Raw genomic sequence first — 12,268 nt, 5'->3', positions numbered from 1 at the left:
GAGTTATGTTGGTGGAGTATATCATTATTCAATGACTAAACCCGTCGAACAGATTGATAGGACTGGGCTTCAAGGCAGGAAACATGAAAAAAATTGGCGGTCTTTTGCGCGTTGCAGTGGAATAGCCTAACGAGTTTTGTACTCATCATTTCTATACACCATATTTTTTTTTTACTATTATTCCTTCTAATTGGACTCTTCTATTTATCATTTATACACTACACATTTATCAAGAGAAAAAAAATAAAAAATAAAAAAATTATATGTGCAGTGTGATACGAGGATGATTTAATGCTTAATTGATAGTAGAGGAGCCGAAAAGGCAGTGGGGTGGATCCATTTTTGTGTTCAATAAACAAATATTCATATTCGGTGATCCAAGTAACGGTGGATTGTTACAGCCCGTCTGTGGGACAAAGCCAGTGCCATATTTTTTGGGTATTTAGCTAACATTTCTATAATTTGGAGAAAAATAGACATAAAACAGTTTGTCTATCCTGCAGCAGCATCCAACGCAATTGCTATGTGGAAGTGGATACAGTAGAAGACTTCTAGGAAACAGTAAAAAAAATTTTTTTGACTAATTCCGTATAAATCCCATGAAATACTCTCGTGTCTCTGTAGTCTGTCCAAACTCTTACACAAGAGTTAATGGTTATTCGTGTGTGTGTATTATCAATAGACAGGTACGTACGTGGCAGAGATCAGGTAGCCTCAAAATACGGAAAGAAAAATGTTACGGTTCGATGACAGTTTGGCTACTCGGACAAGGCCTCAGTCTCAGAGCAATTCTTCTTTCTTTGAGCTTAGATTGGAGATAATAGGATTGGGAAACGATATAGTTTACTGTCTTCTGCAACACATCCTTCAATTTTTGATTGGACATCCACCATCACTAATGGATTTATGGTGGCAGAGAATTCAAGTACCAATGAATTTGGTGTATTCTTTATGTCAGAGATGAACTTTCTCATTTCATAAACCAAAGACATGTAATTTGTTTATTGGACACTTGAATGTCGAGTTCATCATGTTGGGTCACATCTTCAACGATCTCAATGTTTGATTATTCTTTGAATGTGTAGTCCGCATCCTCTAAGATGCAATTATTATTATTTGCTCATGAACTAGCTTTTGGACAAGAAAAATTGATAAAGAATAAAGCTAAGATAGGCTTGGATTAATGTAAGAATTATCTGATTGCCTAAAAAACAAAGTAAAATAATAATGTGATAATTCATGAATCATTACTGCAGGCCTCAATCGTATCAGGAGGAAAGAGGACCCTTTGAAGCAACATTATTCACTAAAAAAAAGGTTCTTTTGTTTGTGGGTGTGTCTTGCGATTGGCTGGTTGTTTGAAAACTTAATCAGTATTTTCCATCTGTGGAAATGGGCAAAAAAGCTGAAAAATTATGTTTCAAGCCGCCTGATCATCAGTGCTGGCTACTGTAGTAGGATGTGGAAGTGATAGTATTATTCTATTCTACCTAATATAGTATTATGATATCCTTGTCAACCCACACTACATGATTAATATCTAAAAAAGTCATAATTGTTTCTTAGATTTTCTACCTAAGCTAAATTTGGTAAAGTAAAATTAGTTATTATTCACTACTCCACATTACATATCTTATGAAAAATATTCTCATATTTTATAAAAAACATTATCGCATCCTATGAAAAAATTATATATTGAGTATATTCATAATAAATTTCTTTTACAAAATACATGTATCTTTATAGGCACCCTCAATTACTATATTGTCCATGGATGGCCTTTGAATCAACCTCTGTTTTTTTAATGTTATAATTAAAAGCATAGAAATGAGAATGAATCTAAGCATGGGTTCGAGCCCAAAAATCTTCGATTTATCTACAAAATAACTTCAAAAAAAGGGGGGTTTTGAATCAAGCGCTTGAGTTCCTTCAATGCGACGAATGAATCAGAAAAGACCATAAAGAGCAGACTGACAGAGATGGAAAAGGTTAATAAAATCTGGAAAACTAGCTGCAGATGATCAAAGTATGCCTAGTTGCAATAATATTAAATCTTTCTTTTTGGGAGGGGTGCCTTTTTAATCTTTTTGCAGCACTTTGGCATCGCTTGAAGCTCAAGGTATATATCTTTACGTTCCAGGTTCTTTTAAAGCTGCAAAACCCATCAAATTTACATATAGAAAAACCCCACTTTATTCCATCATCCGTATTGCACGCACGCATCTCATGTCTCCATGAAAGCGATGGATGTTCCTCGATCACTCTGCCTTTAGCCTTGCCCTAGCTATACATTATCACCTTTAACTTATTCCTCTGCCTCGCTCTTTCCTACTGATCATAGAGAGATCTGAAAGTAATCTTATAAAATATTGTTACCACCACACGAGCGGCCGGCGCCGATCGACTTTATAGCTAACGTTTAACTTCACAAGTAGTAGGATTCTAAATATTTAAAATAGTTAGATTTAAATCTATATTATAAATTTATATTATTTGATGTGAGTCGTTAGATTATTTTATAATAATAAAAAATTATGTTATAACTTCACAAGTAGTAGGATTCTAAATATTAATTCACGTTACGTTAGTTCATTTCTTTGAAAGAATTTCTTTTTCTTTCAAAGAAGAGATCGTCTGAGCTAATCAAAAGAAAACAGAAGATGGAGGTGGGATGTTTGAACCACAGATATGGTCCTTGGTCACTTTGCTTGATAATGCAGGCTGCATGCAGTTAGGCAGATATTACAGTGGACCTCCTGATCTCTAATTAAAATGGCTTTAGCCGAAAGATTCCACAATGTGTATTCGGCAATTAAGCACATTCTTTTGCAATATTCTCGCCAATCCCAGAATAAACTAAGAAGAAATCAATCCATTTCTTAACAATTATGCATGTTTGAGGCTTGACCAACCTAATATTCCTAGAAACCTATATTGCAAAACCCACTTATTTTCAAGGAAGAAGAATTAAAATATATATATATATGTTGGATCGAAGTTAAATGAATGAATCACATGGGATGGTGCGTGTTTATATCCTAGTTAGCTGCCTCCTGGTTATTATATAAAACTTTCAATCCAAGAGTCTATATTTTAAGATGGGAGTTAGCTAGGTTAGATCCTTACCCTACAAAATGATTTTATTCTTCTAAGCATGCGTTTTATCTTTAATTTATAACCGCTTCTATACTATATTTTCATCATAATCACCTTTGATCATCACTTTCAAAATTCTCTTCATTTCTTTAGTTATCCCCGGTCTATATTTGAGGCTAGATCTTAGTTCCAATATGATATTCTACTAGTACTTTGATCTCTCCCTCTCTCTCAAACATCATTGTGACATCACCTTAATTTGTTCCTACCAAAATTTGAGTCAACCGGAGGATCATGCCAAAACATTGCCAACAAATTATAATTTGAGCCTCTCTGATCTCTAGAATAGGAGTGACAATATGTGACGCAATCCGTGAACTCAATACGAACATGATACAAAGTTAGCAAATTTGAGTTTGATGTTAACGGGTTCGGGTCAAAACAAGTTGACCCGTTAAGACGATTTATAAACGAATCAATAACGGGTCAACCAACTTAACTTGGAATCAACCTATTTTGACCTATTTAGATTTTATTTCAAAATTACAATTTTATTGTTGTTAAGTTGTAATTTGGTATTTATCAGTATGTTTATGTTTTTATTGTTGTGATTATAATTCTAGACCTATGCTCATATATGTTATTGTACAGTTTGTAATATTAGTTTTATTATATGTTAAAAATTGAAAAATATTTTTATATATAATTTTTAAGATATTGTGGCTACTAATAAATATATATTATAACTTTTATGTGAAATTATATTAATTAGATCAAATGAGTTATGTATATTAGTCCAACCCATTTACAAGAAATGAGTTTAAATAAGTCATGTCGTATTAACCTATTTCTTATAATTAATTATTAAACGGATCAAAATGGATGACACGGCACGACCCTCTATATAAATGGATTGGGTTAGGGTTGGAAAGTTTGACTCGTTTAGTTTAACGGGTCGAATTTCGGTTAACTTATATAATCGAATGTTCATGATTTGACACGATACGAACGCGATCCGAAAATACATATCCTCACTCCTACTTTAGAGCACCCAAAAAAAATGTGAATTTTATTGGGTTAAGTAACTCTGTACCCCCTAAATTATCCGGTTTTTTTTTAATACTTTTTATTACCATAAAGTATTAAAACTAACACATTACATCCACCAACTACCGTCGAGTACTATTAAAATATACCACCCTCCATTTTAATGGGAGCAACCATCAATATGATTCAGCGCTAGAGCTTCAAAAATCTCCAAGAACTATATATGTTAAACTCTATGGGACGATCATTAGTTTTTTATTTAGATGAGGAAGTACTCACTATAAGAAAAACGGATTTTTGTGACCAATTTATTGTAACTAAAAGACTATTCGCAATCAATTTTAGTTGCAAATAATCATTTCGCTAGAATTAACTGGTCACAAAAATCCATTTTTCTTGTAGTGACTGGAACTTTTCTTACAAGGGTAAGTCATATTCATTTGTTAGTGGTACGTATTTGGTACATTATTGATGCCGACCTCGAGATATCTCTCAAGGGTCATGAGATCCGAAGTTTGAATCCGCCATTAATCGGCCTATTATCTAGAAAGAAAATGAAGTGTCATATTCATTCATTTTCTTAAGAAATTCAAAATTTCCTCCAATCGATTAATGAAGCGTACGTACGTGTACGTGTGTGCGCTTGATGATCTTTGAATAGGGCATGCACGGTACCTAACTGAATTTATGATGAAAGCTTTACATATCATTACAAAAGCCGACCCCGCCATGCATGCGATTGATCTCCTACATATATGCCATGTCCCTCTTCTACATGCAAGAGCCAAAGAGAAGAGGATTGATTGCCTGACTAATCAGTGTTAATTAGAGGAACATAAATGTTGGATTGAGGAAGACAAGCAAGCAAAGTTGCCCACTACGTTCAATAAGAGAATATTCATCCGGCCATTTTGTTAATTAATGTTAAATATATATGGACCCCTCCAACACCTTTGCCCACCAATGTTCCTAACTATATATACAAAAGACAATGGCATATATCCAATTACGCGGTACGTCTATCTATTGAGGAGAACTGATGCCCCAACTGGTTCCTCGTCGACACAACCATTTGGTGACATTTCCTAGAATTGTGTAACCTATGATTTGGATTGGAGAGACCGTGCTGTTTAATCTGTTCTTGCACGCATGCATGCATGCATGCACCCAACCAAATCTAATCCATTTTTTATTTGTAGCTCTTGTTGCGAGTTAATAGACCATGCATGCATGCATGCTTCTCATCAGCTTGGTCCATCCAAAGCCCCACCAATCTAAGCAGAAGTCTCTCTCTTTCTCAAGAGCTACTAGCGGCCTTCTTAAATAATTAATGGTACTGGAAAAATGGTTGGATTGAAAATAGTGCATTAAGGTGGTGGTGGTGGTGGTCCAATAATCTCATATCACTTTCACAGAGTTTGGTGGTAAACAGTTATTGGGATTGAGCTTGGGGACAGCATTATCTGGACCATGCTCATCTGAAGCCTTAGCCTGAATTCCCCATTCTGATAATTCCCGGCCGCTAGGATAAGATCAATTTTTCTAGCACAAGTTACTCCATTCTTTATTTAATTTCTTTAAAAAAAAGTGGTATATTTTTGCTTCAATTCGGAGCAATATTGCTGTTCTTTATCATGAATTTGTCAGTTCACTATAACAATTTCCTGTGAAATGACTATTTTTTCACAAAATGAATTTGTTTTAGTCATAAATAGTTATTTTCATCTCAAATAATTTATTATAAATGTTCGTTTTTCTTATAGTCGCTTCGAAGATGGTAATCAATTATGTAAAAAACTTTAAGTGATTCCTTATAATGCCAACCACTCAAATGATCAAAAGTCAGTTAAAACGTAATATATCAACCGATATATATATATATAAAGGCCGGTGTGGAAGTTATTTCAGATTTTATATATAGTATATATATACTAATTGAGACATTGCAAGTGGATGATTACAATTTGCTGTGACAGTTGCATTAATATGGCATGAATAGAATTGAACACTTCAAAGCTTATAAAAATCTACCTCGCAAATGAAGATCGATATATGTTGATCACGCTTTACATCTTACAGATCCCTATATATATATATATATATATATGAATATAGTGACCATGATAAACTTTTTTTTTTCCGTGGACTACTACCATGTGATGAAAGACCGACGTACGTTCAAGGTGGCCGCTCTCACATGTTAGCTTCTTTTCATTCTATTTAATTTTTGCAAGTCAATCCGACATGATCTGATAACAATTAATCTCGCGCTTGGTCAGCTCATGAAGAAGTAACACATAATTTTTGTTATAAGGTCACGTTACATATTATGTTATTTTTCATACAATAAATACATAAAATATTTTTTTTAAAGTTATTTATTTCTTCGTGTTTACCTAATTTTGAAATAGAATATATATATATATGCAAATAATTAATGGCATTAATGGGGTGCCGGCCTTTGCTTCCACTCCACATTATATATTATATATGCCCTCTTGATCATCATGAGGTTATATATATATATATATATATATATATATATATATATATATATATAACACTTTTGAATCGATCGATCACTTCAGTCCAACTACTAAATCTTAGGCCTGTGCAAAAAGGGTCTTGGCCGATCCGTCGAAAGACCTGCATTTTTCAACCTGAATAAACACGGGTTCATCGGGTCAAAAGTTAATTACAGGTTTTACACCAACAACCCGTCTAAACTGAAAGAAAAACCCTGTCGAAGACTTGAAAACGAAAACATTTGACTCAAAAATGAAGACTCGCGTTCGCCATCACCTTCTTCTGTCATTGCAGAGGCTCTCTCTCTCTCTCTCTCTCTCGGGTAAGATTTAGGTTTTCTACTATTGGGTAGGCTTGTGAGTCGAAGAGGGAGTGGTGAGGCTGGGGATGTGTTTGGGACTTTGGGTCTGTTACGGGATGAAGGGAGAGAACGTGGTGGGTGTGTCATTGTCGTTGTTTCCTGACTTCAAGTGAAGATGCGTGAGATCCTTCACATCCAAGGTGGGCAATGCGTTGTTCTCATAGATTTGGAGCCTGTTACCATGGATCTGGTATGGGTACCCTTTTGATCTCAAAGATCATAGAGGAATACCCAAACCGAATGATGCTCACCTTCTTCATCTTCCCATCCCCGAAGGTCTCCGACACCGTTGTTGAGCCTTACAACACAATCATGTCTTCGACACCTCTCTCTCTCTGTGTTTGTTTCTTGAGAAATTTTGTTTTTCTCTTCTTTTTTTTTTTCTCTTGTCGGTAGTGTAAGAAGAGACGGCTGAAATGCTGCTATCCAAAATTTTGAATGACTCTCACCACGCTAAGCCATCGATGATTCGACGACTACATCGGGTTTCTACAGACGACTTCTGCAAACAACTACATCTAAATGACTCTTCTGCAAAGTTTTGCTCTTTTCATTTTTTTTGTTCTTTAGGGTTTTTCTTGAGATTGAGAGGAATATTGTCTATTTGCTAAGATAAATTGATGTGCAGAAAGTTGTAATTTTTTTTTTTTTTTTTTTGGGTAAAGGTCAGGTCATATGGGTTCAACCCAATTCTAGTTCATTCGGATACGGTCGATTCGGTTTGGCACCTTAAACGGGGAAAATCGAGTCAGATCAGGTACAAACCCAGTTGTGGTGGCTCGGGTTGCAGCCCTACTAAATATTTATTACAATGAAGCACTAAAGATTCCATTAAAATTAATTCTGAAAACATGAATAAAAGACATAAAATTTAAACCAGCTGGCCTCAGATCTATTTGTTTTGTCCTTTTGTGTAACACCCCGTATTTTAGTGTATTTTTACTGAATGATTATTTTTTATTGTTCAAAAATTTATCCTCTTATTTTAAAATTGGTTGGATTTTTAGTGAGTTTATTTCTATGATTTTAATTTGGTGAAAATTATTTTTATGTGCTTTCCAAATATTTATTTATTGTTATGCATTTAAATTGCTTTTAATATTTAAATTAATTACTGTGGGATTTAATTATTTCAATTTGACTTTACCATTACGTTTAAATTATTTTATTTAACTTGTGGTTTTAAAATCATCTCCGTTGGATCATTTTTGTGACCCAAGTTATGAGGATTGGACTTCATTTCTTTTCCCTCTATTTTTCTTTCCTTCCTTTTCTTTTCTTTCTTTTCTTTTTTCTTCTTTATTTCTCCCCTCCCCGCGCGCAACTCCCTCTCCCTCCCTCTCTCTCCGTCCATTCTTCCTCTCCCCAGCCCGCCGCCGTGCGCCGGCTGTGGTCGACACCGCCCAGCCGACCAGCTCCCCTCCCTCCGGCGACCTCACCCCCCAAAATCTCAGCCCCTACCTCGCCGCCGGTAGCCCACACGCACCCCACGAAGCCGCGGGCCACTTTCACGCCAGCGCCGCCGTGAGCCGGCGGTGGCCTTCACCGCCCAGCCGCCGGCGACCTCACCCCACCAATATCACCTCCGTTCCTGCCGCCGTTAGCCCCCACGAAGCCCACGAAGCCCATGAAGCCGCGGCACTCTTTCCGCCGTTGCGCCGCCGTCGCACCGCCATTGGCCACCATCTTCCTACCACTTCATCCCCAACCTCTTGGCAACCCATTGGACCCAACCCCAGCTCCGATCCGTCACCGGTGAAGCCCCACCAAGCCTATTTCCGATTTGTGCATTTTTAGCCTAAAACCACACCTTGCGCCGCCACCCACGGCAAACCACCACCACCATTGGCTTCACCGACCTCTCTAGGCCCTACCCTACCATTTTTGGGTCTTCGTTTGTCCTCGTTGAAAAGTGGGTATCTGTGACCCACGGCCACAGTGTATTTTACACTGTGGTGTTGCTCAGACATCACCACTTGCAACTTCGTGATCCTTCGGAAATTATTATATTGCACTGTAAGTATTTTCCTTAAAGAACTTTCGTGATTTAAATGTATTTTTGCACTAACACATATTATCTGTGAATTTGTTTGTTTTGCCGGACTGAGTCCGAGGAGTTTCGAGGGTCGGATGGATTGTGGACGGAGTTGTGTGTTTGTTTGTATTGTGAATTGTGGATGTTGGTTTGGATATTGTGTTGGTACATGTGCATTTCATATTGCATGCATGATCATGTTTGTAAAGAAAACTGGGTTTTCGCATGATTGCATACATGTTCATGTGTTTATTGGAATTGGATTCTCATGTGAGTAAAAGGAAAAGAGACTGTAGGGATGGTGGTAAGCAGGGATGGTGGTTGTGTCCCGCCTGTGATTCCCGCCTACAGTGCTCTATTAAGTATGTGTAAAGGAACTGTAGGGATGGTGGTAGAGTCCCGCCTGCGATTCCCGCCTACGGTGCACGCGATAGGAATGGTGGTAAGCAGGGATGGTGGTTGTGTCCCGCCTGTGATTCCCGCCTACGGTGCACGCGGTAGGGATGGTGGTAAGCAGGGACGGTGGTAGAGTCCCGCCTGCGATTCCCGCCTACAGTGTCCGATAAGTGGGTTGTTTGTGTGAATCATTTTATAGGAAAATGTTTTACGGATATTTTGGGCCAAAATGGGATTTTTTGGCGTGTGTTGGAAATAATCATTTTTCTGGGAAAAAATGGTATTTTATGGCTAAATGTATTTTGCTATATTGTTGGTTGCATTAATGTATTTTTATCCCGAGAGTTGTTTGGTTTATACTTACCTGTGGTACCATTTTATGGTATCGCAGATTTTGATGCAGATGATGATGACGAGCCTTAGCTTGGCTCCGTTGGAGGAGTGATCTGGGATTGCTCCTGTTTAGTGAGTTATGTTTTTATCAATTTATGTATTTACCTTTTGTATTATATTTGGGATGACTGTATAATTTTTAAAGATAAATTGTGTTAAATATTTGTATTTAAATTTCTGGTACTTAATTGACTTATTTATATTATCTGCTGCGACTTTTATTGTGCACCTTTGCATGTTGCACACACACTTGAGCACATTTCGTTGGGATGCGTGACCGTGTTGTCACCATTCTGACGTTACGATTTCCTTGTTTTTGTACGTGAGAGTCGGGGCGTCACATTTTGATATTTTTTCATATATATATATATATATGTTTATGATGAAGAGTTATACGTATCTCAAATTAAACAGATGATCATTATCAAATTCACAAACAGCAGCATCTCATGTTTTATTCTTTAATTGGAAACTTCAGCATCCTCTCGTTTGCGTGCATGCATGATGCAGTACTACTACTTGACAACTGCATCCATGCTGCTTTGTTTTATCGATGGAATATTCAGTACTAGTGCTGCTCCAGAAAAAGAGATTTTGAGATTTTAAAATTATTGTATATAAATCATGATGAACAAATATAAACCCATTCAAAAAAACCCGACCATTAATTTCATGTAATTAGTTTCTTATTGACATGTACGTCCAATAAATTGCTTCCAGCCTTCAACAACAGTTAGCCTCAGTTTAAATACAAAAAGTATTTTATCTCATCTCATGATTTCATTATTACAATTTTTTTAAATTTCTACGTAAAATATAATAAACAATTCAACTTTTTTAGATTTCAAAACAATATTAATAATATTAAAAATAATATTTTAATAGTATTTTATTCAATTTTTAACTTTCATCTCAACTCAATATCTAAACCGCACCTAATTAAAATAAAAAATATTGACGTTAATTTTGACATTTAATAATTGGAATAAATCTCGCATTAGGTTAATATATATTTACGAACGCGTACCGATCGATCTGTAAATAATTGGGTTCAAAATACATTAATTTTAATTCGTTGGCAACGGCATGCACGTGACTACGTACTTACAACATGAACTCTTTTCTTAAAATATGTGATCCCAATTATACTTCAATTTTGAAAAAAAACAAAAACAAAAACTTTAGTTTTAATTTGAACATTAATGAGAGGATAGGTAGGGCGGTGTAGTTCCAACGTCCTCTCAACAATATATAACCTTTGAGGATGGAAGCTCGGGCAGCCCGTGATGAGTCATGTCATGATCATCTTAGCCTTTATAAATTTTTTCATGTGATCTTAAAAAAAATTAATTTAATTTCCTCATTATCCTATTGAAATAATATTAATTGATTGATTGTTTAAATAAATTGAAAAATAATTTATTGTTTAAATAAATTGTAAAATAATTATATTGATATGATCATTATTTTAATTGCCACGCAATTAGTGGAGTGGAACTAGCACACCGGCCTAAATATATATGGTAAAAACAAAAAACAACCTTAATTAGCAAAAAGAAAATGTGGTGAATGGCATATAATGTACATAGGGGTCTCTTTTCGGCCAAAAAGGGAGCAAACTAGGGAAGACCGACATGATATTTATTGAGATGGTACTTGGGATCATGAAAAAGATGAAGCCAAGTGTATCCTAACCTTGAGGAAAAACTCCCAATGCAATCTAATTTTATCTTTGACGACCAATAATTAGTTTGATTAGCTTTTTTTTTTTTTTTTTTTTTTTTTTAAATGGAGTCAAGTATATATATCATAATAAAAATTATTCTCATCGGTTATTATTCACCATGCATCTCACACTCCACATTTTATGAAAAATTTCTTCACACTCGATGAAAACACTCACATCCTATAAAAAAAAATATCGTTGTGGGATGTGAAAGTGAATATTGACTAATACATAACATTCCTTGTATCACAGAAGTGAAAATAAGAAAAATAAAAAGAAGAAAAAGATGTAGTTAACGTTAGAGTACAACTATGTGGCATGATGATTGTTGTGCTTTTGCTTTATCTTGCTGTCCATCTATACCAATGCATAATTACTTATGGGCCATACATTGCTCATACCAGACACTAAATTATTTAATAAACCATAAGCTTCTTTCATTGACTGACTGGATTAAGGAATTCCAAGACATAAATAAAATGTTGATCAGATCATGATCATGTTACTTTCACTTTCCACTTGCATCATGGTAAGTTGGCGCCACCACTGATCTATCTCCACAAGACACAATAATCCGATAACTTCTAAAAAGATTTATGGGTCTAAAAAACTAACATGCGGATAACTCTTTACTTGACGGAATTAATATTCTCAAAGATTAAAGAAAAGTTCTTGAAAATATATATAT

This window comes from Juglans microcarpa x Juglans regia, chromosome 1D (genome assembly GCF_004785595.1).
Source record: "Juglans microcarpa x Juglans regia isolate MS1-56 chromosome 1D, Jm3101_v1.0, whole genome shotgun sequence".
Classification (NCBI taxonomy): Eukaryota; Viridiplantae; Streptophyta; class Magnoliopsida; order Fagales; family Juglandaceae; genus Juglans; species Juglans microcarpa x Juglans regia.
The sequence above is the reverse complement of the archived record's forward strand: the minus strand, read 5'-3'. Positions refer to the sequence as shown.